General features: G+C 39.7%; 1 protein-coding gene across 1 annotated transcript in view; it reads left to right on the forward strand.

Moving 5' to 3' along the window:
- Positions 1–23,029, forward strand: part of LOC110153222 (neural cell adhesion molecule 2) — a 591,924-nt gene that overhangs the window by 82,571 nt on the left and 486,324 nt on the right. The window lies entirely within an intron of this gene.

Here is a 23,029-nt window from a genome sequence, read left to right on the forward strand (position 1 = left end):
CCTTTCACGTCTCAGTCTCTTACTCTTGATGTTTGGGATGCGTTAGGTAATCCATGAGAAATTGATGTTGCCGAGTTGTGTAATACCAAGACAATCCGCCATAGAGATGTTAAATCACGCCTACTGTCTATATCATGGTCATGTTATCAGGTACAGTGGTTTGGAAGGAAATCAAAAACTAACAGCTAACATAAGCTCATACAGTTTTATGGCTTCAATCAGGTATTTAACCAGATTTCAACCACCTCTCAAACAGTATTTAAACTTTTCTAGTGTTATAGTTCATAGAAAACTACAACTAAATACCATCTTGAGGTTTCAAAATAGGGTTGGACAGTATTGATAAATCCACCAAGATTATATTTTTGCAGTTCATTAGAAATGTGCAAAAAATGTAGCCTGATTCAGACAGTTTCTACGATGTGAAACCGTCTGACCTCACAGTGTTAGAATTCGTTCGCTTGATGGTAGGTGGGTGGGTACTTTTTATCATTTAACCAATCGTTGCTATTTGGTCGTCACATATGTAATGTGCCGCTGACGGTATATTAAGCTTTTCCCAAATCCCGTAGGAAAAAGGACAATAACGTCTTTCTCCTTGATAAAATTCACCAAACATTCTCTTTATTCCGGGTTTAAATCCTCGATCTCGGGATTCATTGACAACACTGAATATATGGCTGTTCATTGATTGGCTGGCGCTCGAACTCGCACTTCCGGGGTTTTTGCGAACAGTCTAGTGCAGGAGTGTCCAAACTTTTTTCATCAGGGGCCACATATCTAAACACAGACGAAGCAGAGGGCTGATCGAGGGCCATCGACTGGTGCTCAGTACAGTGAATAATTGAAATATGTGCATGTTTAACATGTTAGAATGAGTCTTTATTCACGTTAAGATCCTTAAAGCTTGCAATAAAAAGGTAATTTGCACGGTAATTTGGGCCAATTCTCCTGGAAGCCTGAGGGCCAAGAAAAATTTGTCTGAGGGCCGCATTTGGCCCACGTGCCATAGTTTGGACATGCCTGGTCTAGTGTATTCTGATTCCTGACCTGGTCGCTGGAGAGAAATAAAATTGAGCGGAGGCACTAGGTAACAAAAAATGTGCTGTTAAATTTTTTTTTGAGGTTCAAATAAAAAACAAAAATGTAAACACGTTCTTGCAATTGTGTTTTTTGTAATATTTCTCATTATAGGTTATATACTTGATATGCTAAATTTGTATTGAGCAAAAAACAAATGAAAAAAACAGTTGCAGTTTCGATTTTACAATATATTTATCTACTGTTGTGGAAAAAAAAGAAAGAAATGATCTGATGAAAGCTTTTTGCTGAAACATAATCTCCAAATAAAGAAGCATTCTGGACATGAGCCATCTAAGTGTACTATGCAGTTTTCTTTTTTCCTCACAATATATTGCTCACTTATTTTTAGAACCCAAAGATCTATTCCCATCATCTTAGAACTACGTGCACGCTCGTTTATCTTCTCTCTGGTGTACCTAATAATATGACCACCTCCTAACTCCAAACTTGGCACATTAACAACATTGTAGATTTGCAGAAAAGTCCAGGAGAAGCTTGGAGCACATTAATAATAAAAAGTTCTTGTTTGAATCTTTAATTACAAGGCTGAGTGGTTTCCCTTGAGCTTGTAACTTCCAAATGGACTCTGGCGGCCCGAGAACACAGTATAAGGCCCAGTTTATGTTGTCCGCCGTCTTTTTTACGCCGTAAACGCAGTGACAAGCGCGACTCCCACTTTAGCTCGGAAGCCTTTAATCATTTTTATTTCACGAGGATTATTTCACAGCTTCTTATCGTAAAGGGGCAGAACGATCTCGCGCGTTTGTTTAAGAAATGACGTCCCCGACAGCGTTGATAAACATGAAAGCGCGCCGTAAAAAAGAAAAAAAAGAGGACAACAAACACCGTCCGTAAAAAGGAGCATCAATCACAGGCGTGGGTTTAGGCTTACAAGACATGCTAATGCTACAAGCCGTCTCAGATACTTGCAAACAGTGTCATTCGGAATTTTTCAAAGCGAACTGAGCTGAGGATTTCATTTTGCGAAGTAATACTGTACACGAATGTAAACTATAACAATACAGAAAAACACGTAGCCGAGTCTTGTCGTGTAATTGGTACTTTACAGTGACATCGCGCTGGTGGTGTTCTGCATTTATCTCTGTTGGTGGAATGTTCAGCGCTGCATTAGAAAACAGTGACAAAAAAGTTTTCAGATTGTTTGAAAACTCAAGAAAAAGGCAAAATGGATTGACACACATTTTCAGGAGCCTGCAATCAATACAAGTGTTCACGGTCCTGTTTAGGAGTTTGATTTTCAACCAAAAAGTGAGAGAGACTAACTGAAAAACTAGCTTTTGACTAGAAATGTGTTTGGGAGACTTGTTTAACAGTGCAAAATTCGCTCAGCTGTTGTAGTTCCAACCAAGTCAGCTCTTTATGATAAGATTGTGTGAAAATAAAGCTCAGATTAAAGTGTACCCTCAGAGAATATTGATGCAGCGTTGTTAGTTGCAAAGTTTCAATAAGTTGTATTCATGCTCTATTCACGCTTACGTAACAAACCAGGACGACGTTTGGAAACATGCGATGACAACTTCTGGTGTAGTTCCCGACACTGGGCTCACTGACCAACTGTGATAAAACCCAATGAAGTAAATGTGATCAGCGGATAAAGGCTGGAAAGAGGATGTTCCAAGGAAAGAGAAATACAGTGTGTAGGACTGAACCAGGACTAAAACCAGGACTAAACCAGGTCTAAATCAGGACTAAACCAGGACTTAAAACCAGGACTAAAACCAGGACTAAACCAGGACTAAAACCAAGACTAAACCAGGTCTAAACCAGGACTAAACCAGGACTAAAACCAGGACTAAAACCAGGACTAAACCAGGTCTAAATCAGGACTAAACCAGGTCTAAACCAGGACTAAACCAGGACTAAAACCAGGACTAAACCAGGACTAAAACCAGGACTAAAACCAGGACTAAAACCAGGACTAAACCAGGACTAAAAACTCTAAACCAGGACTAAACCAGGACTAAAACCAGGACTAAAACCAGGACTAAACCAGGTCTAAACCAGGACTAAACCAGGACTAAACCAGGACTAAACCAGGACTAAACCAGGACTAAAACCAGGACTAAACCAGGACTAAAACCAGGACAAAACCAGGACTAAACCAGGACTAAACCAGGACTAAACCAGGACTAAACCAGGACTAAACCAGGACTAAACCAGGACTAAACCAGGACTAAACCAGGACTAAACCAGGTCTAAATCAGGACTAAACCAGGACTAAAACCAGGACTAAACCAGGACTAAAACCAGGACTAAACCAGGTCTAAATCAGGACTAAACCAGGACTAAACCAGGACTAAACCAGGTCTAAACCAGGACTAAACCAGGACTAAACCAGGTCTAAACAATATGACACCTAACAGTAGGTGGACATAATTGAAGGCAGCAGTGATATCATGTAGAAATCATTTCTCTATCAATAATATTTTTAATACGGTTTTCTTTAAGCAGATAAAACTTCTTATGTTAACATTTCCTGGTCTTTGCGTCTCTACAATAAACAAATACCTGTTCATGGAGACTTGGGCTCAACAGAGAATTTGAAGAGAACAAACGAGAATTTTCAGGATGTGGTTGCTACACTCATGTAGTTTTAAAAAGCATGATAATATCAAGTAATCCAAAGTATTCAGATTACATTACTCACTCTAAGTAATTAAATGGATTAAGTTACAAACTACATTTTGGTGTATGTAATCTGTAATCTGTGGGGGAATACATTTTAAAAGTCACCTTCCCAACACTGGCTGTTTGAAATCATCTTGAATTTGGCGCCATCGTCTTTTCTAATGGCATGTACCCAGTGAGCTCGGAGTTGTGCGTCAGTGAGGAAATGATAAAAAACTGAGTTATGGTTGGAATTGTTGATTAGCTGAATATAACGGGACACAACAGTAACATGTAGATGAAGAAAACTGGTCCATTTTGTCATTTTTCCTAGATTTATAGATTAGATAGATTTATCAGAGTTGCTACAGTGAAAAGAACCCGCCGGAAGTTATCATCGCGTGTTCCCAAACGTCGTCTTGTCTCGTTTGTGACGTAAGCGTGAAAAGAGCCTATTGTTTTTGAAGAGATGACTAAACAGAAACTCCACAACTGTCAACCCTTATTATTTGTTCGGGTTTGACTGCAAAAACTAGCCATATTAATCAACTGACAACAATCACAATCACGTCTTTCTGAAGCTATTGTGAAAAATAAATCACTTTTGTTTATTTATGCTGACAGCGAGGATCAGACTCTTTTCTTTTTTTCTGTTCTTTTGTTTCTTGCAGACCAGTAATTATGGAGATATTAACTAAATTATGTCAACAAATCTTCAATCTGACAGCTCTGACATGTCCTCCAACTATAGGAATTTTAAAACGTCGTGATTTCACATGAACGCAACCTACTCTGAATCTTTTCAAAGTGATGAGGGTGAAGTGTCTTGCCCAAGGACACAGTGAATACAGCTGTTTACACAACCAGTTTCGTTTGAGTTGTACAATTTTCGGAAATAGCTTCACTTTCCCGCAACATGAACTTAAATCGAATCTTCAAAATACCATCCATGCCAGTACATTTGCCCGTGCACCGAAAATATAAGACTGGTATTTGATTTCGTAATGCCTACTACAATCAAGGCGAGCATAATGGCGCCACTCTATCCGCTCTTCTCCCTCGCTCGGAAAGAAACAAACAAAGGCTAAAGTGGCTAACATGCTAATGAGAAGTTGGAACAAACAGCCATTACATTCCACTTGAAAGAACCCAAGTGTATTCAAGTGTCTGTTTCGAAAAGGTAGCAGACAAAAAGAGAACTCTTCACCAACACCGATGGATATTAAAATATGAATTCTGTTTACGCGATGAAAGCACAGTCCCTTTTTCACGCTTCGGCAATTACCGCACCTCTTCGCTTTTGTGCCAGGCGTGATGGTTTTAATTGAGCTGCGATGAAGGCGTCCTCTTTACACCGCCTTGACCCTCTTGTTTTCCTCGCGAAACTCCAGTGCCCCTCTTCTAATCTCCCCTACCCACCTTTCCTCCACTTTCCTCCTTCCTCCTCGCCGTCCGCGAAGAAGGGCCGCCACGGGGGAGGTGGAGCGCGCCAGTCGAACTCCACCCGCTATCCGCTAACCTTGGCCGGCTCAAGGGCGATTGCTGTCGGCGAGACCCAGATTTCAACACCTGCGTTCGGGTCGCCGGGGATAACCGCTCTGACGCCCCGCGAGCCGGATTAGCATACGGAAAGACAGGCGTAATTCAAGGATGCAAATGAGGGGAAGATAGCGGGCGTGCATGTTTAGCGCGCGGCTAGGTGCTAAGGGCCGGGCTAGCGGTGGAAGAGCTACAAGTGGCACTCGATTTGCGCATTAACCCCTGCACTCCCACGCGTAAACAGGACAGGAGAGGAGCACCCGCTGACTCTTCGACCTCAATTACACATTCAAATAGCCCAGAGGAGGATGTTCATGTTTGGAGCTTTGTTAAACGGTGTCGTGGGTGGATTGGCATGTCACCAACTTAACAACACTTTTCTTGGTGCGTATTTTGGTGTAAACTGTGCGGATTCCTGGAGGGGAGAGTTTTTATTCACATTTTATTCTGGAATTACTATAAAAATCTAAACTGGACCTGTCACGATAACTCATTTTGAAGCGGGACAGTAAATATAGATGACAAACGAACATTGAAACCAAACCATAAAGCAGAATTATCTTCAAAAAACGATTCTAAATGGGTTAAAAAACAAGAGCTGCAGTAAATAACAATGCAGTGCTTAAATACTTCGTTTGTATTCATGTTGAGTCATACAAGTTTATTCAACCTTCAACAGCTCAAATCTCATCATACAACCGAAATGTGTTTTTTTTTTTTTTTTTTCATGGCCGATGCTGATAGTTTAGAACCCAGAGAAAATAATGGCTGATAAGGTCTGCTGATATTTTTGGGCTGATACCCAGAGACATTTTTAATTTATTTTCCTCAAATTCTGTTATTTAAATATACTACAGACTCTCCCACAGCTCTTTTTTCTTTTAGCAAATCTGTACAAGAGCTATGTAGTCATGTTTTGTGCAGTTCTCTTCTTACTGAAGTGTTACTCTGTGTACTTTTTAGGCAGCAGATTGGACAAAACAAATTTTTTAGATTTAAGGATGATAGACAATACACTCAAAAGTACAAATATCAACCTGATATGTTGGTCAACTGTTATATTGATGTATCTCTATTAAAGCTCTACATTACATTTATTTAATTACAGGTGATTTTATAGCTCAAAAATATCTAGAAAAACAGGCATTCTGATTGTGAGCGGGTTGCCTCTCCACAGATTTGACCTGTAACTTGGTCTTGAGGTTGGTCTCCATGGAGATAAAGGTTCAATGCCATACTCTGAAACATTCCAAACTAGGGATGGGCATGATTAGTCGATTAATCGATAATTGACCATTAAGAATTTTGTCGATTATGTTCATTTTTTAATCGACAAACCGAATGTAGGTTGCTGTGCGTAGCGTAGGGTGACCAAATGTCTGTTTTTCCCCGGACATAAAGAGATGCAGGTTTTCATTACCTTTCATTGGGCCATTAAACTGAGCGGCTCTCGTAGCTCTCTGTAACTCAGAAAGAGCGAGCAGACACAAACAGTTAGTCGGTCTGCAACAGGCCGAAATGCAAATGCACATTTAACGATGATTTGTACAAGAAATTCCCCGCTTTCCGTCCGATCGAGACGAGTGGGAGGCCATGTGCACAGTGTGTAAAGAAGGCCCATATGTTTCAGTGTCCAGTGGGGGTATCAGGGACCTCAAAACTCACCAGGACACTGAAAAACATTAAAAAGCTTTGCCAGGTGAGAGTAGCTCAATGTCGATGAAGAGGCCCCACTTCCCACCTCCCGTACGGTGTCCTGGTTTTGACAAACACAAATATGATCCCCCTAACCTATATTCCACTGAGTCGTGTCGTTTAGTCTGACAGAAGGTCAGCGCACAAGAGCTGTTTTTTTCTTCACTTAGTTTATGCAAATTAGCGGTTTTAAGTTTCGTTTCTGTGAGACTTGCACAAAGCATTAAACACATTATAATCTCAAACGGGCTGATGTGGCTCTAGAGTGATATTATGGTTTATATGTCGTAAAGTAGAATTCATTTATGCAGATTAGTAGTGCAGATAGTAGTAATAATGATGATCATTTTAATATAAAACGTTAACGATTAATCGAAAATCACCCATTAATTCTCCAGACGATCGTTTAATAAAATTTAATCGAATGCCCATCCCTACTCCAGACAAAGCAGTATCTCCACAGAGAAACACATTTGACGGACCTAGCACCAGAAAAGTTACACAATGCACCTTTAAATATTAAAAACTAACATCTCCATGGAGACAAGCTGCTGGCAGACCTTCCGGCAGAAATTTACATAGCGTATCTTTACACTGTATAAACATGCTAATTCATTCATCTTTGCTCCACCGTACATTTTCAGTGTAACATCTTAACAGACTCGCACTGACAGCACACTCCTTTGTTCAAAACCTATTCGAGTTCACTTTTTGTCAGTTTTCTGCTCGCCGAGAACAAAGCAGCAGTGGACATGCCGCTCGCAGCCATAGATATAAAGAATCCTGGATGACATTTTCGACACAACACACAAAAGACCCAACATGGCCGACATACATACGCCGGTTGACCCCGCCTCTCTCTCTTTATGTACGATTCATCAAAGTCCCATATAGAGCTTCAGTCTGTCAAAAATCTCTGCTACTTGCTTCTTTTCTAGCGCGAATTCTTCTACCTCTACAGTCTCCCATTGTCCGCTGCTAGCATTGGGTGACAAAGAGCTAGGCGATACCCACCTCGCTCAAAAGGAAGCAGGGAAGAGGGGCTGAATTGGCTGAGAGGTTTTCAAGTAGAGGCGATGGTGGTTTTAAAATGAGGTTGGTGCTCGATAGAGGTGTAGCGTTGTAGAGTTGCAGTTTTGGACTGACTTTATACATAATGAACAAAGTGCAGAAGAGTCCAAGGAAGAGAATGCAATTTGTCAGACTAGTATATCACTCCAAGATTTTGTAATGTGTTGTCTTGTCGAGTGGATTAGTAGTTTGTTCGCCAATCAGTCCAAAGATTGCTGGATCAATCCCAGCTCAAACTATTGCTTCGTGTTGTTGTGTCCTCAGGCCTCATGTTTGAATGTAGTAGGTCTGTAAGCGGTTGGTGTTGCAGATTCGCAGTCTTCCTTCTGTCTGTGTAATCTGATTCATCAGCTGGTTATACTTCATGGAAACCGTCTGACCTCGCAGCATTAGGATTGTTCGCTTGACTGTAGGCAGGTACTTTTTTTAATTTAACCAATCGCTGCTATTTTGTCATGATGTATGTAAACGCTCACTGGTGTCCAAGTAATTGCCGGTACAACAGCAAACAAAGCAGAGAGTGAAAATCCTCGATCTCGGGAATCCTTGCCAACACAGAATGTCTGTCTTCGTCTACATCCATCTCGACTGCTTTGTTTACTGTTGTGCTGTTCCACAAAAGGGACACAGACAGACGCTTGAGTTTGACGTCATGGCTTCACAGCTCTTCACTGATTGGCCGGTGCTCGGTCTACAACTTCCTAGTGCAGGCGCGCCCAAACTATGTGAAATGCCCTCTGACAAACAAATGTTTCTTGGCCCTCAGGCTTCCAGGTGAATTGGCCCAAATTACCTTGCATTAATTAAAAATGAACTTTTTACTGCAAGTTTTTTGAAAATATACCTTGATAAAGCCAATATTTAATATTTAGCGTGTGGTTTTAAGGATCTTAGCACGAGTAAAGACAGATGACTTATTCTAACGTGTTAAACATGCACATATTTCAATTATTCACTGTATTGAGCACCAGTCTCCGGCCCTCGATCAGCTCTCTGCTTCGTCTGTGTTTAGATATGTGACCCTTGATCAAATATGTATGGACACCTCTGTCCTAGTGTGTTCTGATTCCTGACCTAGTCGCTGAAGAGAAATTAAATTGAGCGGAGTCACTAGGTCACTAGTCTGGCTACTGTCTGTCTACATCTGGTCAGCTATGGTGACACTAGTATTTTTGTACTTTTCTAGCGGAATACTTTCTCTCTCATTTGAGTAATATTTTTATCGTAGTAACAGTACTCTTAAGTAAAAGTTCTGATTCTTCTTTCCGCTGTCAGTCTGCAAGTTACAATCTAATAAAGTTTACAAGTTTTGAATTTTAATTTTATTACTTATTTTTCTATTTTGTTTTGACTTGTACACATACATTTATATAATTATGCCTTATTTGACACCTATCTCCTGCTACTTTTTTGCGACTTATTTAGAATTTATTATCACCATTTAATATTTTATACTCCTATATATTATTATATTATATTGTGATATGTGAGGTACTGTGCCCAAATAATTTCCTTTATAGATCAATAAAGTTTGTCTAAGTCTAAGTGACAAAAGCTTCATTTTGATGAATATTGCAAGGATTTGAACATGTGGGGTTTTTTGGGGGGTTTTTTGTGTAATTTTTGGCTCCTTTACCCACCTCTGCTTCTTACTACATACTAAAATTAGTCAAACCCAAAATGATCTAACCTCGTAATGCGCTTCATTCACATTGACAGTAAGCATTATGTATTTACACACCCACTCATGTTGGCCGTCGAGCTGCTTACTGTGCATACCTTACTCCATACCTGTATATATTTAGCATCATGACACTGCGATTCCCATGCATTGCTTTGCCCTTCCATTAGCCATCCATCAACAAGCAATGAGTGGCGGCGCAATAAATCAGCCCGACGAGGTTCTCCCGTGCAGCCATATGGCCCAGATGCCCTTCCGATATGATGCGCGGGTTATCATGGCCCCCGAAGAGTCTGCCGCAGTCACATGACCACACAGGAGGTGAAGGATGCAGACCTCACGGGCGGCAAGAGCCAAGGTGACTGCCAGACAACGATCGCCACGGTAACATATAGCGCGGGAGTTAAAGCAGTGTGTTACGGGACAAACCGCCAACACTAGGAAGATTTAAGGGGACCATATTACGCTGTTTTCTGATCTGATATCATGTTGTTTCCTCATCACAAACATACTGGAGTTGTGTTTTATTTCATTCAGACGGTTTTAACACAGAACTCTCCATATTTAGGCAGCGTTCTTCTCTCAAACTGGAAGCACTCTGTTCCATCTTGTGATGTCATGTGGTAGTACAGACAGTCCACCAGTGTGTTTTTAAACTCCATACACCTTTGCTAGAATTATTTGGGTGATTTCAGCCCTAAAATTGCCAATTTCTATGGAACAAACTGTAAAAAGTAGGTTTTAACTTTAACCCTCTCTCTCTCTCTGTCTCTCTCTCTCTCCTGTTGTCTCCCTCCCTCTCTCTTTACTCCTCCCTCTCTCATCTCTATCTTTTATCTCGTCCATCTCCCTCTCTCTCTGTCTCTCTCTCTCTCCTGTTGTCTCACCTCTTTCCTTTCTCTGTCTGTCTTTCTCTTTCCCCTTTTGTCTCCCTCCCTCTCCCTCTTTCTTTACTCCTCCCTCTCTCATCAGTATTTCTTTTCTCCATCTCTCTCTGTCTCTCCCTCTCCCGCTCTCTCTCCTGTTGTTTCCCTCCCTCTTCCCTTACTCGTCTTTCTTTCCTATCTTAGTCTCTCTCTTCTTTTCTCAATCCCTTTATCTTTACACCTTTATCTCTCCATCCATTTTCTCTCTATCTCTGTCTCTCTTTCTCTCTTTATGTCTGTGTCTCTGCTTCTCTCTCTCTCCTGTTGTCTCCCTCTCTTTACTCCTCCCTCTCCCCTCTATCTCTCTCTCCTTTCCTCAATCCCTTCCTCCTTATTCCTTTCTCTCCTCTCTCTCTCTCTCTGTGTCTGTCTCTGCTTCTCTCTCTCCTGTTGTCGCTCTCTCTCTGCCCCCCTCTCTTTACTCCTCCCTCTCTCTCCTGTCTTACACTCTCTCTTCCTTCCTCAGCTTCTTTCAACTTATTCCTCTATCTCTCCATCCATCCATAGCTCTCTCTCTCTCGCTCTCTCTTCACAGTTCCCTCTCTTCTCTGTCTTACACTCTCTCTCCTTTCCTCAATCCCTTCCTCCTTATTCCTCTATCTCTCAATCCATCTCCCTCCCTCTCTCTCTGTCTCTCTAGAATCATTTGAGTGATTTCAGCCCTAGAATTGCCAATCTGTATGGAACAAATTGTAAAAAGTAGCTGTTAACTTGAAAACTACCGCTTCGTGACATCACAAGGTGGAACAGAGCATTTTGAGCTTTTGAGCTATAGACAGACTAACAATAAAGGGTTACTCAGACATGTGTGAATGAAACAAAACACAACTCCAGGTGTGTTTTTGATGAGGCAACAGCATTGTAACATGACTTAAAGCTCACAAGAGTCAATTTTGTATAATATAGGCCTTTTAAGCCAGTAACCGTTTTATCTTGTAATGATCTGTGTGTCTCCTGACGTATATATTCATATACAATGGTTTATTGGAATAATCTATAAAAGCAGTAATAGGTAGAAGCTCATTTTATGTTTTGAATAGGCTTTTTATGCAAATGCAAGTACTTCTGGTTATGGCTACTGTATAATATTTTATTGAAGTGCAATTGTGATTAAGGGAAAGCATACTTTAACTAAGGTCATCCTACTTTCAGTCTCTATTATTATTTCCACTACTAGGGTTCGTATTCAGCTTTTTCAGTTCTGATACAGGTTCTGATAGCCTGATTCATCAGCTGGTTTCACTTTGTGGAAACTGTGTGACCTCACAGCATTAGGATTTGTTCGCTCGATGGTAGGCGGGTACTTTTTTTATGTAACCAATCGCTGCTATTTGGTCGTAACGTATGTAAAGCACCAAATCCCGTAGGAAGAAGGGCAATAACATCTTTCCCCTTGATAAAATTCACCAAACATTATCTTTGTTTCAGCTTTAAATCCTCGATCTCGGGATTCGTTGCCAACACAGAATGTCTGTCTTCGTCTACATCCTTCTCGACCGCTTTGTTTACTGTTGTGCTGCACCACAAAAGGGACCCAGACAGGCGCTTGAGATTGACGTCATGGCTTCACAGCTCTTCTCTGATTGGCCGGTGCGCGGTCTACAACTTCCGGGGTTCTTGCAAAACCATCTAGTGTATTCCGATTCCTGATCTAGTCGCTGGAGAGAAATGAAATTGAGCAGAGGCACTAGGTGATGTCAGCCTGGCTAAGATTCTGTTACTGTAGCTTTAAGAATCTGCCGATACTTGAAATCAACCGACACAACATGAAAAATAAAATAAGTCAGAACTGATTCAGATGTGTTATATAGCTGTTATTTATACCTCAAGTAACGACAGAACAACTTTGTCTAAATAAAAGTTTGAACATTATGAGACTTTCTTGGCCAACTACATCTAGAAAATTGTCTTATTACATTGATTTTAATGTCCAACCAGGATATTGGTTGAATATCAATATTTGGAAGCCGGCTGGTATCTACTACTACTGCTGCTGCTTTTGTTACCACTTTACTGCTTTCCTACGCCAACTATCCATCAATTCACCATGAAATCTAATCATACTGTACTTTCTCATAACCTCGTCAAGTACAAATGGTATTTAAAATGTACTTCGCTGTAAGTTACTCAAGTAAAAGTATCCTCTTGTTGTTTCTCACTTCAACTTGTGATGTGATTCATTGGGAACGGTGTGTGAAATGTCAGCGTGGGCGTGCGAGGTTCACCCAGAGTTCACTCAATCCTCTCTCTCTCTCTCTCTCTCTATCTCTCTCTCCCTCCCCCCATCTCTTCTCTCGCTCTCCGTCTCCTCTTTTCCATCGCTTTCTGTCATTCTCCCTGACTCTCCCTTTTTCTCTCTCTTATTTATCTGTCCATCTTTGTCTATCTCCCTTAGGCCCGTATTGATAACGCGTTTTGAAGCGCCAAGTAAATAAAGTCGATAAATTGTAATACTGAAACAAATTTATGCCACTGACCCAATAACCGTAAAGCAAAAAAACTATTCTAATATGTATAATGCAGCTAAAAACACAAAGTGCAGTTAATAAATAGCAGAATGAATCGCTTTATTAGTTAGTTTTTAATCTATAATGAGTCCGAGAAGTTATTTATTCAACTTTCTACAGCTCAGATCTCACCGTAGTGCTGGAAAATAACAAAAAAGTTCCTCACTAGTGCAAAGAAAAAGTACACACTATAAATATTGACTTCCCAAAATGATTGTTCTATCTAGTTTATAGTGAACTCGATATAGTTATTATCAGGACAGTCCACTCTCTCTCTCTCCTTTTTACCTATCGCATTTTCTCTCTTCTCAGTCCCTTTCTTCTTACTTTTTTTTATATCTCCGTCCATTTCTCTCTGTCTCTGTGTATTCTCTCTCCTCTGTCTCCCGTTGTTTCTCTTCTTCTCCCGTCACACGTCTGTCTTTACTTTCTATCTGTCTTCTTCTATCTTCTAAATTCTTTATCTTCACGCCTCTATCTCTTCATCCAGCTTTCTCTCTCTCTTTCTCTCTGTGTGTGTGTCTGTCGGTGCCTCTCTCCTGTTGTCCTCCCTCTTTCCTTTCTCTCTCTGTCTGTCTTTCTCTCCATTTTTGTCTCCCTCCCTCTCTCCTCTCTATCTCGCTTACTCTCTCTCCTTTCCTCAATCCCTTCCTTCTTCCTCTATTCCTCTATTTCTCCTTCATCTCTCTGTGCTTCTCTCTCCTGTTTTCCCTCCCTTTCCCCTCTCTCTCTCTGTTTCTCTCTTTCTCCTGTTCTCTCTCCTCCCACTCCTCTCTTACTCTCTTCTTTCCTCAATTTCTTTCTCCTTATTTCTCAACTTCTCTCTCTGTCTCTCCCTCTCTGTTTCCGGTTGTCCCCCCCTCTTTCCTCTCTGTCTCTCTCTCCCGTTGTTTCCCTCCCTCTCCCCTTACTCGTTTTTCTCTCCTATCTTAGTCTCTTTTTTTCTCAATCCCTTTATCTTTACACCTTTATCTCTCCATCCATTTTTCTCTCTGTCTCTCTTTCTCTCTCTATGTCTGTGTCTCTGCCTCTCTCTCCTGTTGTCTCCCTCTCTTTTTACTCCTTCCTCTCTCCTTTCTATCTCACTTACGCTCTTTCCTTTCCTCAATCCCTTCCCCTTTATTCCTCTTTTTCTCCTTCCATCTCTCTCTCTCTGTCTCTCTGTCTCTCCTTCTCTATCTCCTGTTTTCCCTCCCTCTTTCCTCTCTGTCTGTCTCTCTCTTGTTCTCCTGTTGTCTCCCTCCTTCTCGTTACTCTTCCCTCTCTCCTCTCTATCTATCTTACACTCTCTCTCTCTCTTCTTTCCTCAGTCCCTTTCTCCTTACTCCTCTATCTCCCTCTGTCTCTCTCTCCCTCTGTTTCTCTCTCTCCTGTTGTCTCCCTCTCTTCACACCTCCCTCTCTCCTCTATCTATCTTACACTCTCCTTTCCTCAATCTCTTTCTCCTTATTCCTCTCTGTCTCTGTCTGCTTCTCTGCCTCTCTCTCTCTCCTCTTGTCTCCCTCTCTCTTTTCTCCTCCCTCTCTCTCTTACACTCTCTCTCCTTTCCTCCGTCCCTTCCTTCCTCCTCTATCTCTCCATCCATCTCCGTGCGTCTCTCTGGTTGGAGCAGTGATCCTTGCAGTGTGCTGACAGGAGGTTCTGGCTGGTTTGCGCTGGGACCCTGTGCTCCATGTGTCTCCATCAGTCACACTGGTCCCTTTTCTTCCTCCTCCTCCTCTTCCTCCTCTTCCTCCTCTGCTGCCAGTGTGAGGAGCGACAGCTGCTTGTAACCGTTTATTACATCCACTTTTTTATTTTTCCGCCTTTATCTTGCACCTGTCAACTGTACACACCAACTGTATGGACCACATCTTAAACTCCATCTGGTCAAAAGGTCTTAAAGGCGCACTATGGAACTTTTTGGAAGTTAAGACGTCATCTGCTTGATCTAGTTTGTGTATAGTTGGACAGTTCAGCAGCAGCAATATATGAAAGTAATATTTATAATAATACTTTAACCATAGACAGTATATAGGGGTGGGCGATATCTTGATATTTAAAATATATAGAAATATTTTTTAAACACAAAATGGATTCTAACATATCATATATATCAATATCATGCTTATATTTAATTCTGATTTTGCCGCTTCGCTTGTTTGCCTTCTCTGTGTGATATCATGATTTTCTGGTTGCTGTATAAGAAAAGAGTTGAGGACCACAAAAGCGTTTTCTGAAAGTTTAATACAAAAATACAGACAGACAGAGTGAGTGAGTCTCAGGAATGGACAGTTTTTAGACACTGGTGGTGGACAACAGGTGTGAGGCTCATGTCAAACAGAGTGATCAATACACGGTCAAGCAGCAACTGTAGTCGTAAAGGTGTACCGTGACAAGTTAACTTTAGCAACAACAAATGGTCTATTGGGGTCCATAAATATTGCTTAACATAATTTAAGGAAATAACAGACTTCTTTTCCTATTCCTTACATGAAGCTTGTTTGTCCTTCAGCTAACATAAAAAAAAAAAAAACACTGCACTTTTAGTTTATGTAAATGAGCCATGTGGTTTTAAGTGTCGTTTCTGTAAAATGTAAACAAATGTGCACAAAGCTGCATTAAACACATTATAATCTCAAACAGGCTGATGTGGCTCTATAGTCGTTATGGTTTATATGTTGTAAAGTTTATTTATGTAGAAGATTTTAATTAATAATCTGCTGCAGCGTAGAACTTGTACAATAGTGTTTGGAAACGTTCGGTTTAATCTGCGCAGTGGATTGTGGGATACCTCAGAGCTTCCCTAAGGAACCTCCTGAACTTCTTGTGCTAAAAGAGCTCATGGTTGTGGTTATTGTGTGGTTGACAGAGTTAAGGCAAAGATGAGCTTGAGTTGAGTTGTTTTATTTTTGAATGAAAAGAAGGTCATATGTATTATTTCTTCCTTTATTTTACAGTTAAATTATTATTTTTGTATACAGGGATTTTTTTTTTATGTCAGAGAAGCATTTTGTTTCTACTTGAACTGCCAACCTCTTTGCACTTCGATAAAAAATAATAAAACTTGTGGAATTTGGCATATTTGTTTTTGCAGGAGATATATAATGCATATAGAGATATAGCAAAATATATTGAGATATATTTTTTTTTGCTCCATATGGCCCAGCCCTACCTGAGTGTATATCTAGTTTTTAAAATCCCCTCTCTCTTTTTAACTGCTGCACTCAGACACGTCATTTTTTTCGTCCCTGGTTACAGATTAGTTTCTATAACTGCTAACCTCAATGAGCTTCATTTGGTTGCACTCAAACAGTATGGGTCATGTCACACTCTCTTAGTGCATTTCTATTACACAGTCTATACAATTTACTTTAACTTAATATTCAGAATGAGTAAAATTTGTGGTAGTAATGATAGTAGTAGTGGTAGTATTAGTACACTCATCAGGTCAAAATCTCTATGGAAATGTTAGGAGATGCTTTGCTTGGAAAGATCCAGTGTATGGCATTAAACGTATCTACTTCCATGGAGACAAGCAGATAACACAATCAGGGCAAGTTACAGGTCCGATCTGTGGAGATGATGACCCCGCTCACAGAATGAATGCATTTTTTTCACTGTATTTTGTTAAACCGATAAAAACACCTGTAACTGAATAAATGCAAGATACTACTGTGGATACTACTGTGCCCTACTGTGGAATACTCAAGGTAAAGCATCATTATCCCTAACACAAGCCGGTGACACATCCTCTCCCAGAAAAGTTATGTACTGCACCTTTAAAATGTTGTAAAATTGTGTCAAATTTCAAAGCTTCAAAATACGAAATGCAAGTCACAGTTTCTTTCAAAGTATAGGCTTGGGCTGTGTCAAAATAAATAATTGAGGAAGCGTTAAGAAGTCAGGCTCTGAATTAGTCATGACTGTTAAATTGCCTGTAAACAGTCACAAGAAATAAAAGATTTATTGCGACATTTGTTCAACTGTTCTCAAACTGAAATTTACTGAGCCTCTTGCAGCTTTGTCACTAGGCTTTAATTAATTGATCGAGCTTTTGCAACAGTTCCTCTTGCAGCAGAATATGGCAGTAGCATTTATAATAGTACTTTAACTTAATAAGGAATAAAAGCTTTTAGCTCTTTTGATCAGTGGTAGTAGTAGCAGTAGAAGCAGTAGTAGCAGTAGTAGCATTTTTTGATCTTGTCATTTCAGATGGATGGCTATGGCTTATATAACTCTGAGGGTGATTCACTGTTTTGAAGGAAATAAAAGAAAATCCTCAAATGTTGAGCCTTATCATCTTTTGGTCTGCAATCTCTCCCTTTTCAGCTGACAACAATGATGCATCTGTGCTCGAGTAATCCCACTATTTGGAAAAAACGTGATACTGACAGAGAAGATATTGAAGTTTGTGCCAGTTTTCGTCTCATACGGATAGGCCCAATAATTACAGCGATATTAAATGTAAACCAGGTTAAAACTCTGTAATCTGACAGTTAAAGGGCTTGTGTTACACTATTTACTGATCTGTTTTTTTCATCAAAAACATACCTGAAATAGTTTTGTTTCATTCGCACGTTTTTGGTTCATTCACATTTTTGGTTCATTCACATTTTTTTCTAAAACAGGAACTAGTCTGTGTTTAAACTCCATCCATTTTAACTAGAATTATTTTAATAAATTCAGTCCTGGAATTGTCCATCTCTACAGAACCAAGTGTAAAAGGAGCTGTTAACTTGATCACTACATGACATCACAAGGTGGACCAGAGCGATTTGAGCTTTGGAGATGTAGACAGACTAATAATAGCATATTACTCAAACATGTATGAATGAAACAAAACTAGGGGTGTGCAAAAATATCGAAATATTGATAAATCGTATCATTTAATGTGATGATACAGTATCGTTATCAGGGTCTGCTATATCGATTTTTCAAGTATTTTTTTGTATATTTTACTAAATTATTTTGTTACAGCGCTACAGTTTTGCTGCTTGTTCAGAGGAAGGAAACTCATTTGACATTTTCACTGTTTTGATGATTAAAATGTTTGTGTTTCATATTCACTTTGCACAAGATGTGGTTTAACAAAGACGTTTAGTATCACAGTCATGATTTAGACATTATTTTTAATTGAACCATATCGAATCGATTTGAAATTGTATCGAAAGTGCACTGTATCGAGATATGTATCGTATCGTGGCCTCTGTATTGAGGTATGTATCGTATGTGCAACTTGTTAATGATACCCAGCCCTAAACAAAACGTAGGTAACATATCTTAAAGCTCATAAGAATCCATTTTGTGGAATATAGGACCTTTAAAAACCCATATAAATCTCTTTTCTTGAGTCCTTGCATTCTACTTAATATATCTTGGGTAAATATATCAAGGACAAACCGTAGGCGTGGTTCAAATAAGTTGGACCAGAGCCTGGCCAAAGCCTTGATTGTTGTTGATCATTGCCAACCGCTCAATTACTGGCCCCGTTTTACGTTCTAAAACTAATAGAACCCATATCAGCAGAGGCAGGATCCATCGGAGACCTGGATTGGCACTGAATTTGATAACATTTTCAGAAAACTTTCGGGACATTTTTTGAACACGACGCCTGGTAATAAGATTTGAACTGCCGAAGGATATTTGCGGAATCAGAAGTGGTATTCATAAGATCTCCATGGCAGTTCACAGTAGTGGTTTAATCCAATAACACAGGCTTTGTTTAGTCTGAAATGTGCATGATTACAGTTTTTATACGGAGGTAGCAGCTCTTTTCTCGGGACTTGATAATGCAAATCACACTCTCGATGGGTTCTAGGGTTGCAGAGTTGTGTTTTCGAAGTGTTACCTTGGTTTCTGTTCCAAACAATATACAAAAGGTCAGTAGTGGAGTTGTGCAAGAGTAGTTAAAGCATTTGCCAATAGTTCCAGCTCAGATCAAGGGCATACTGCTGTTTAGGGACTCACCGATCTGGCTTTTTCAGTTCTGATACCAATTTCGATACTAGAGAGACTGATAAAGATAAGATAAAACTGATCCAAATTTTTTTATGTAGCTCGTATTTTAGTTTAAGTAACTACAGAACTGCTTATATTTATTTATATTTATGATTTATATGTGCAACCTGAAACAATATTTGGAAGCCGATGTCCAATCCAGAAGAAAATTCTCTACCGGCGCTGATATCCATTATTGGATCTTCTCTTGTGTCCTTTAGCAAGACATTTTACCCACTTTGCTATGTAAGTGAGTGAACGAGTATTGATCATATTGGTGAAAACTGCAAAGTTACTTCATTGGGACCAAAAGTCAAATTTCTGTGCAGTACAATATAAGATTAGCAAATTACAAAGTAGAGCATGATTCCGGGGAAACAAAAAGTAAAAAAATAGGTATTATGCCATACTGTGGATTAGAGTTGGGCAGTAATACAGTATTACGGTGTACCGCGGTATCAAAAAATAGCAATGATATCAGTTTCATTACCATCATTAAAAGAAATCTGCAGCGCACAACGACCTAATATAATATTATAATTTATTGATATCAAAATGTGTTTGTTCAGCACAAAAGTAATGTGTGGTTGTATTTTCAATTTAACGCTATCATGATTTAAAACTAATAGTGTCTGTAATGTTTCTTGGGTAGATGACGTTCGATTAGTTTCATTCTACTGTCACGTGACGCTCATAAGAGAGACCAAGACAAGATGGCAAGTCTGGCTGAACCCGACTTGCACATTTGCACATTTCTTAATTTTTTTAGAGAAACAAAACTTAAAACTGCATGTCTAATTTGCATGAACTGTTAGCGCTGATAAAAACAGCTCGCTTCTTGTGCTGCTGACACGGTTCAGCTTCTGTGGAACTAAAGGACACGACTCAATGGAATATATGTTTTTTTCAGTGGAATATATGTTTTTTCAGTGGATTATATGTGTTTTTTTCTGCGACAGAGGATGTTGCGGCTGACGCTGAGTCTGTTCTGTGTGTGTCGTGTTGGAGACGGTTTGTGCTTTAACTTTTCAGAGATTATAAATCTGCAGGTCATACGCATAGATCGTACAGTGGTGTGGCGTCGTAGTTTGCCAAAGTCGTACTAAAACATTTTGTTAATACTTATGGTCATACTGTATACCCCAGTAAAATCCTGAGACAATCTGGATACCACCCAACCCTGTGGATTAATATAGAGAAAGGAACAACAGGTAAGAGTCAGGTTAGTGGAGATTGAAGACTGTTTTTCTATGTTTTCTCACTGCAAAAAGAAAAACAAAAAACCTAAAAAGCATCAAAACCCAACCTGAGAGTGAGTTACTGAATGGTTTTCAGTGGTGCATATTGACAGCCTCTCAGCTGCCAGTCTACCCCAAGGCAGGTGTGACTACGAAGTAACTCACCACTGAATGAATAATGCAAAGTAATGCACTTCGAGTGTCTTGAAAGGTGCTATATTTTTCTCAGGCACCGTTATTTTTAGGAGCCCTGTGTCTAACTAGCTCTTTTCCCACCCCATAAGGTTCTAATGGGGTATAGACTCCAGCTTCCCAATAATTGAGCAAAATGGACTTGAATTATTTAGTATTGTTGGTCCAAGTCGAAAAGAAAGCAGCAGAGAAAAGAACAAATCAGGAAAACAATTGTACCTGTTTGTGTATTTTTATTTCATTTGATAAAAGATGTTTTGTGAATCTCTGATACTTTTGTTTGGCAGTTGCTGGTAGTAGATTTGATGCTTTGCTGGATTTCAGACAACATCGCAGCATTCTGAAGACCAATACTGTTTAATACATATAAATATCATTAAAATGCAGGCTTTTGTTTTAGTACAGTGAGTTCTTGGGTCTAGTAAATAATAGAAATGATCAGGTTCAACATTTTTGCATTTACCTTTTCAATATTTCATGACAAAGTACGATGTAAACGATAGGAAAATCTGGTCAATCAACTGGGAATTGTAGAATCTGAAAAACACCAGTAATATTCTTATAGGCCTGTATACATTTTTACAATGTGTAAAGAAAAACCTTGTAAATTGAAGGAATGGAGGCAGCTGTAGGCAAAAATAAAGTGGAATATTAAGTGATTTCAATGGGAAAACATGGATTATCTTCAGAATATCACAAAATCTGAAAAATCTAGGGGAATTTGACAAATGAAAACCACTTGATCCATGTGGTGATATCAGAGGCAAGTTTAGAAAAACATTTACAATGGTGTTTTACATAATTTTTAGCATTTTTGACAAAGGAAAAATCCAGATTTGTTGGGTTTATGGGACAAATTCTTACAGAAATGTTGAGTTCATCAGAGTTTGTCACTTTAATTTACAGATATATTACCATATTTTCCGCACTATTGGGCACTCTGTCTGTTATAGAATGGTCTATTTTCAAACTTTTTTTTACAAATAAACCGCACCAGACTTTAAACGAAACACAACAGTTGGATGGGTCAATCGGACTTTGTTTGGCGCGTTCACGGTGACTCTGGGCTTTGTTTAGTTGTGCCGTGTAGGGAGGGTGTTGTCTTGGACCGCTGGATTGTCGGCGTGTTTGCAGCGACTCAGTTGTTCAGTTGTGGGCAGAAGTGGCACATTGCACTCGCTTTTTCGGTTCGATCCTTCGTTCCATTCCTCTTCGTTGTGGAGTGATGAGTGTGTCGACGGGTGTTTTTCGGTGAGCGGTCGCTGTCTGCTCTGTGTGTGTTTGTGTGCACTGCGGTTCGTGCGGCTTTGTAGTTTACTGAAGTTATTGAATATTTATTTTAAAAAGGTTTAGCAAAAATGGTTAATTCATTTGTTATTACAAGTTAATGTTTAAAAGTATGTATTTGTTATTTAAAACCAGAAAAGGATTATTTTCCTTCAATTGTAGCACCAGATACTACAACCCTAGATGGCGCTGGTTCTCTGAATTCCAAAGGATGTTGTTTTTAGAAACCCTCAGCTGATGAAGACTGCGCTATCAGTTATAAAACAAAAAAAAATAAACATGTTAGATAGAATGTAGTGAGTAAAGCCATTTTTAACTGAAGTTATCGCTTGGACATTTTTTCCATTGTACTTGTAGCCGGATCCACAACAGAATTTGTGCTGGGACACCCGAGTGGATTCGTGGGTGCTCTGGATTGTGGGGCGAGCAGTTGTTTTTTGATGTTGTTGGAGGCTTAAGAGCGCACTCTATGGTGTGGAAAATACGGTACACATTTCATCATAAATTATACTTTAGAATTTTTAGACAGAGAAGCAAGTTAACTAATATGTGTACCTTGGAAATTCAGAATGGTTTATTTTTTGCCATAACCACATTTAGATCTACATTTAGAAACATTTTTATATCTGCTAATTTTACTTCTGTTTGCCTCTATTCCAAAATGTTGAATATTCTGAAGACATAGGATTTTAAAGTGCATGTATACCTGAAGTTTCCATATACGCACTAAGTGTCCTAGCAACATACATTTCCAGCTTATGTATTTGAGCAGTCTTTGATGTAAAATTCCCTGTTAGCCATTTTAGTTTTTAGCCTGCAGTAGAGTTATAGTGCACTGCTCTGAGTCACATCATTCTCCAGAAAACCCTTTGATGGGAAAGATACTTGGACCGGTCTCATCTTTTAATCAAAACTACACTTCACTGATGCCTACAGCTCTTTGGCCCCGCATTCTGAAGCCGTATTAATCAAACGAATTTCAGACCGGGTGGCTTTGGAGTCAGCGGGTGTCCATATGGCGGGGGGAGCACTTTTCTGACCCGCGTTAGCATACCGCGTGAATAGGCACATTTGGTGGAGCCGTTAGCGTGGCATGTCCCCGGTTGTGCACTGGTCTCTGTCGGGGCGTCCCTAATGTGCTTAATGAAGACGAATCATCCAATCAAATCCATCGATCGTGGAGTCACTGTACACGGAAGACTC

This window comes from Boleophthalmus pectinirostris, unplaced genomic scaffold (genome assembly GCF_026225935.1).
Source record: "Boleophthalmus pectinirostris isolate CB_2022bp ecotype Guang Dong unplaced genomic scaffold, ASM2622593v1 HiC_scaffold_11, whole genome shotgun sequence".
Taxonomy (NCBI): domain Eukaryota; kingdom Metazoa; phylum Chordata; class Actinopteri; order Gobiiformes; family Gobiidae; genus Boleophthalmus; species Boleophthalmus pectinirostris.